Source organism: Alosa alosa, unplaced genomic scaffold (assembly GCF_017589495.1).
Source record: "Alosa alosa isolate M-15738 ecotype Scorff River unplaced genomic scaffold, AALO_Geno_1.1 AALO_1.0_unplaced_1006, whole genome shotgun sequence".
Taxonomy (NCBI): Eukaryota; Metazoa; Chordata; class Actinopteri; order Clupeiformes; family Clupeidae; genus Alosa; species Alosa alosa.
In genome coordinates, this window is record NW_025962142.1 from 1 (window position 1) to 5,558 (window position 5,558).

The following is a 5,558-nucleotide window of genomic DNA, read 5'->3' on the forward strand; positions in this document are numbered from 1 at the left end:
GGCTTTCCCCTCAAAACCAATGGGTGAATGACAGTCATGTAAGCCTCTCTTCTCTAGCCATCTAAGCTAACAGAAGTGAGGAATTCTTCCCTTCTGAGGGTTTTGTCCTGTGGGGTAGTGTGGCGGCGGTCTAAAGGCTGGATTTAGGCTCCAGTCTCTCTGGGGCGTGGGTTCAAATCCACCACTGCCATTATCTTCTGATTTGCGAAGGCCGAGCCTGTCCTTTTATCATGGCCTCGTGAGCAAATGTCGGCGTCCCTCTCGGCGTTTGCTGCAAGTCTTGGGATTCTGAGCCCGCCCGCTTGCAGTGTCTGGAGGTGACGGTGGAGCAAGCTTTTGATACAGCTGTTGCCTCCACTTCCAGAGACGCCTTGCGGTTTGAAAGTTGCTACTCTTGTGCCGAGCTAGCAAAGGCTATGCCAGTCTGTTGAACTGCCTGCTTCACAGGGCTAAAAAATATGTCGGTACTGCAAAGGGCCTGACTGATGGGCCTACTTTGGCTTAGCCTTGTTGCAAAGGCTTTTCCCCATCAGTGTGGCGTTGGTGGTATAGTGGTTAGCATAGCTGCCTTCCAAGCAGTTGACCCGGGTTCGATTCCCGGCCAACGCAGAGCTCTCTCTTTAATTAAAGTCCTCTTTACTGAGCCCCGAAGGCCTCCGGTCTCACTACGACATTTGCGCCTCCTCATTCCCGTGAAAACACAGGGTAAGCGTGGCGGCGGTCTAAAAGCTGGATTAAGGCTCCAGTCTCTTAGGGCGTGGGTTGAATCCACGCTGCCATTATGACCAGCAGTGCAAGAAGAGATGGCTTTCCCCTCAAAACCAATGGGTGAATGACAGTCATGTCGCCTCTCTTCTCTAGCCATCTGCGCTAACAGAAGTGAGGAATTCTTCCCTTCTGAGGGTTTTGTCCTGTGGGGTAGTGTGGCCGGGCGGTCTAAGGCGCTGGATTTAGGCTCCAGTCTCTCTGGGGCGTGGGTTCAAATCCACCACTGCCATTATCTTCTGATTTGCGAAGACCGAGCCTGTCCTTTTATCATGGCCTCGTGAGCAAATGTCGGCGTCCCCTCGGCGTTTGCTGCAAGTCTTGGGATTCTGAGCCCGCCCGCTTGCAGTGTCTGGAGGTGACGGTGGAGCAAGCTTTTGATACAGCTGTTGCCTCCACTTCCAGAGACGCCTTGCGGTTTGAAAGTTGCTACTCTTGTGCCGAGCTAGCAAAGGCTATGCCAGTCTGTTGAACTGCCTGCTTCACAGGGCTAAAAAATATGTCGGTACTGCAAAGGGCCTGACTGATGGGCCTACTTTGGCTTAGCCTTGTTGCAAAGGCTTTTCCCCATCAGTGTGGCGTTGGTGGTATAGTGGTTAGCATAGCTGCCTTCCAAGCAGTTGACCCGGGTTCGATTCCCGGCCAACGCAGAGCTCTCTCTTTAATTAAAGTCCTCTTTACTGAGCCCCGAAGGCCTCCGGTCTCACTACGACATTTGCGCCTCCTCATTTCCGTGAAAACACAGGGTAAGCGTGGCGGCGGTCTAAAGCTGGATTAAGGCTCCAGTCTCTTGAGGCGGTGGGTTCGAATCCCACGCTGCCATTATGACCAGCAGTGCAAGAAGAGATGGCTTTCCCCTCAAAACCAATGGGTGAATGACAGTCATGTAAGCCTCTCTTCTCTAGCCATCTAAGCTAACAGAAGTGAGGAATTCTTCCCTTCTGAGGGTTTTGTCCTGTGGGGTAGTGTGGCGGCGGTCTAAAGGCTGGATTTAGGCTCCAGTCTCTCTGGGCGTGGGTTCAAATCCACCACTGCCATTATCTTCTGATTTGCGAAGGCCGAGCCTGTCCTTTTATCATGGCCTCGTGAGCAAATGTCGGCGTCCCCTCTCGGCGTTTGCTGCAAGTCTTGGGATTCTGAGCCCGCCCGCTTGCAGTGTCTGGAGGTGACGAATTGGAGCAAGCTTTTGATACAGCTGTTGCCTCCACTTCCAGAGGCGCCTTGCGGTTTGAAAGTTGCTACTCTTGTGCCGAGCTAGCAAAGGCTATGCCAGTCTGTTGAACTGCCTGCTTCACAGGGCTAAAAAATATGTCGGTACTGCAAAGGGCCTGACTGATGGGCCTACTTTGGCTTAGCCTTGTTGCAAAGGCTTTTCCCCATCAGTGTGGCGTTGGTGGTATAGTGGTTAGCATAGCTGCCTTCCAAGCAGTTGACCGGGTTCGATTCGGCCAGCGCCAGAGCTCTCTCTTTAATTAAAGTCCTCTTTACTGAGCCCGAAGGCCTCGGTCTCACTCTCGACATTTCGCCTCCTCATTCCGTGAAAACACAGGGTAAGCGTGGCGGCGGTCTAAAGGCTGGATTAAGGCTCCAGTCTCTTGGGCGTGGGTTGAATCCCACGCTGCCATTATGACCAGCAGTGCAAGAAGAGATGGCTTTCCCCTCAAAACCAATGGGTGAATGACAGTCATGTAAGCCTCTCTTCTCTAGCCATCTAAGCTAACAGAAGTGAGGAATTCTTCCCTTCTGAGGGTTTTGTCCTGTGGGGTAGTGTGGCGGCGGTCTAAAGGCTGGATTTAGGCTCCAGTCTCTCTGGGCGTGGGTTCAAATCCACCACTGCCATTATCTTCTGATTTGCGAAGCCGAGCCTGTCCTTTTATCATGGCCTCGTGAGCAAATGTCGGCGTCCCTCTCGCGTTTGCTGCAAGTCTTGGGATTCTGAGCCCGCCCGCTTGCAGTGTCTGGAGGTGACGGTGGAGCAAGCTTTTTGATACAGCTGTTGCCTCCACTTCCAGAGACGCCTTGCGGTTTGAAAGTTGCTACTCTTGTGCCGAGCTAGCAAAGGCTATGCCAGTCTGTTGAACTGCCTGCTTCACAGGGCTAAAAAATATGTCGGTACTGCAAAGGGCCTGACTGATGGGCCTACTTTGGCTTAGCCTTGTTGCAAAGGCTTTTCCCCATCAGTGTGGCGTTGGTGGTATAGTGGTTAGCATAGCTGCCTTCCAAGCAGTTGACCCGGGTTCGATTCCCGGCCAACGCAGAGCTCTCTCTTTAATTAAAGTCCTCTTTACTGAGCCCGAAGGCCTCCGGTCTCACTACGACATTTGCGCCTCCTCATTCCCGTGAAAACACAGGGTAGCGTGGCCGAGCGGTCTAAGGCGCTGGATTAAGGCTCCAGTCTCTTCGGGGGCGTGGGTTCGAATCCCACCGCTGCCATTATGACCAGCAGTGCAAGAAGAGATGGCTTTCCCCTCAAAACCAATGGGTGAATGACAGTCATGTCGCCTCTCTTCTCTAGCCATCTAAGCTAACAGAAGTGAGGAATTCTTCCCTTCTGAGGTTTTTTGTCCTGTGGGGTAGTGTGGCGGCGGTCTAAAAGCTGGATTTAGGCTCCAGTCTCTCTGGAGGCGTGGGTTCAAATCCCACCACTGCCATTATCTTCTGATTTGCGAAGACCGAGCCTGTCCTTTTATCATGGCCTCGTGAGCAAATGTCGACGTCCCTCTCCGCGTTTGCTGCAAGTCTTGGGATTCTGAGCCACGCCCCGCTTGCAGTGTCTGGAGGTGACCGAATTGGAGCAAGCTTTTTGATACAGCTGTTGCCTCCACTTCCAGAGACGCCTTGCGGTTTGAAAGTTGCTACTCTTGTGCCGAGCTAGCAAAGGCTATGCCAGTCTGTTGAACTGCCTGCTTCACAGGGCTAAAAAATATGTCGGTACTGCAAAGGGCCTGACTGATGGGCCTACTTTGGCTTAGCCTTGTTGCAAAGGCTTTTCCCCATCAGTGTGGCGTTGGTGGTATAGTGGTTAGCATAGCTGCCTTCCAAGCAGTTGACCCGGGTTCGATTCCCGGCCAACGCAGAGCTCTCTCTTTAATTAAAGTCCTCTTTACTGAGCCCCGAAGGCCTCGGTCTCACTCGACATTTTCGCCTCCTCATTCCCGTGAAAACACAGGGTAGCGTGGCCGGGCGGTCTAAGGGCTGGATTAAGGCTCCAGTCTCTTCGGGGGCGTGGGTTCGAATCCCACCGCTGCCATTATGACCAGCAGTGCAAGAAGAGATGGCTTTCCCCTCAAAACCAATGGGTGAATGACAGTCATGTCGCCTCTCTTCTCTAGCCATCTCGCTAACAGAAGTGAGGAATTCTTCCCTTCTGAGGGTTTTGTCCTGTGGGGTAGTGTGGCCGAGCGGTCTAAGGCGCTGGATTTAGGCTCCAGTCTCTCTGGAGGCGTGGGTTCAAATCCACCACTGCCATTATCTTCTGATTTGCGAAGGCCGAGCCTGTCCTTTTATCATGGCCTCGTGAGCAAATGTCGGCGATCCCTCTCGCGTTTGCTGCAAGTCTTGGGATTCTGAGCCCGCCCGCTTGCAGTGTCTGGAGGTGACGGTGGAGCAAGCTTTTGATACAGCTGTTGCCTCCACTTCCAGAGACGCCTTGCGGTTTGAAAGTTGCTACTCTTGTGCCGAGCTAGCAAAGGCTATGCCAGTCTGTTGAACTGCCTGCTTCACAGGGCTAAAAAATATGTCGGTACTGCAAAGGGCCTGACTGATGGGCCTACTTTGGCTTAGCCTTGTTGCAAAGGCTTTTCCCCATCAGTGTGGCGTTGGTGGTATAGTGGTTAGCATAGCTGCCTTCCAAGCAGTTGACCCGGGTTCGATTCCGGCCAGCGCCAGAGCTCTCTCTTTAATTAAAGTCCTCTTTACTGAGCCCGAAGGCCTCGGTCTCACTCACGACATTTCGCCTCCTCATTCCCGTGAAAACACAGGGTAGCGTGGCCGGGCGGTCTAAGGCGCTGGATTAAGGCTCCAGTCTCTTCGGGGGCGTGGGTTCGAATCCCACCGCTGCCATTATGACCAGCAGTGCAAGAAGAGATGGCTTTCCCCTCAAAACCAATGGGTGAATGACAGTCATGTCGCCTCTCTTCTCTAGCCATCTCGCTAACAGAAGTGAGGAATTCTTCCCTTCTGAGGGTTTTGTCCTGTGGGGTAGTGTGGCCGAGCGGTCTAAGGCGCTGGATTTAGGCTCCAGTCTCTCTGGGCGTGGGTTCAAATCCACCACTGCCATTATCTTCTGATTTTGCGAAGACCGAGCCTGTCCTTTTATCATGGCCTCGTGAGCAAATGTCGACGTCCCTCTCCGCGTTTGCTGCAAGTCTTGGGATTCTGAGCCACGCCCCGCTTGCAGTGTCTGGAGGTGACCGAATTGGAGCAAGCTTTTTGATACAGCTGTTGCCTCCACTTCCAGAGACGCCTTGCGGTTTGAAAGTTGCTACTCTTGTGCCGAGCTAGCAAAGGCTATGCCAGTCTGTTGAACTGCCTGCTTCACAGGGCTAAAAAATATGTCGGTACTGCAAAGGGCCTGACTGATGGGCCTACTTTGGCTTAGCCTTGTTGCAAAGGCTTTTCCCCATCAGTGTGGCGTTGGTGGTATAGTGGTTAGCATAGCTGCCTTCCAAGCAGTTGACCCGGGTTCGATTCCCGGCCAACGCAGAGCTCTCTCTTTAATTAAAGTCCTCTTTACTGAGCCCCGAAGGCCTCCGGTCTCACTCTCGACATTTGCGCCTCCTCATTCCGTGAAA

At 53.0% G+C, this 5,558-nt stretch overlaps 8 non-coding genes across 8 annotated transcripts; all 8 read left to right on the forward strand.

Annotated features, from left to right (window-relative positions):
• The first annotated feature begins 537 nt into the window (after nucleotides 1-537).
• On the forward strand, nucleotides 538-609 carry trnag-ucc. The gene has a single exon. It is a non-coding gene; the product is annotated as a tRNA-Gly (tRNA).
• A 734-nt stretch (nucleotides 610-1,343) lies between these two features.
• trnag-ucc lies at nucleotides 1,344-1,415 on the forward strand. The gene has a single exon. It is a non-coding gene; the product is annotated as a tRNA-Gly (tRNA).
• Nucleotides 1,416-2,950: 1,535 nt separating this feature from the next.
• On the forward strand, nucleotides 2,951-3,022 carry trnag-ucc. Its single transcript has one exon. It is a non-coding gene; the product is annotated as a tRNA-Gly (tRNA).
• Nucleotides 3,023-3,116: 94 nt separating this feature from the next.
• trnal-aag lies at nucleotides 3,117-3,198 on the forward strand. Its single transcript has one exon. It is a non-coding gene; the product is annotated as a tRNA-Leu (tRNA).
• Nucleotides 3,199-3,769: 571 nt separating this feature from the next.
• On the forward strand, nucleotides 3,770-3,841 carry trnag-ucc. The gene has a single exon. It is a non-coding gene; the product is annotated as a tRNA-Gly (tRNA).
• A 311-nt stretch (nucleotides 3,842-4,152) lies between these two features.
• Nucleotides 4,153-4,233, forward strand: trnal-uag. Its single transcript has one exon. It is a non-coding gene; the product is annotated as a tRNA-Leu (tRNA).
• Nucleotides 4,234-4,745: 512 nt separating this feature from the next.
• trnal-aag lies at nucleotides 4,746-4,827 on the forward strand. The gene has a single exon. It is a non-coding gene; the product is annotated as a tRNA-Leu (tRNA).
• A 570-nt stretch (nucleotides 4,828-5,397) lies between these two features.
• trnag-ucc lies at nucleotides 5,398-5,469 on the forward strand. Its single transcript has one exon. It is a non-coding gene; the product is annotated as a tRNA-Gly (tRNA).
• The last annotated feature ends 89 nt before the right edge of the window (nucleotides 5,470-5,558 follow it).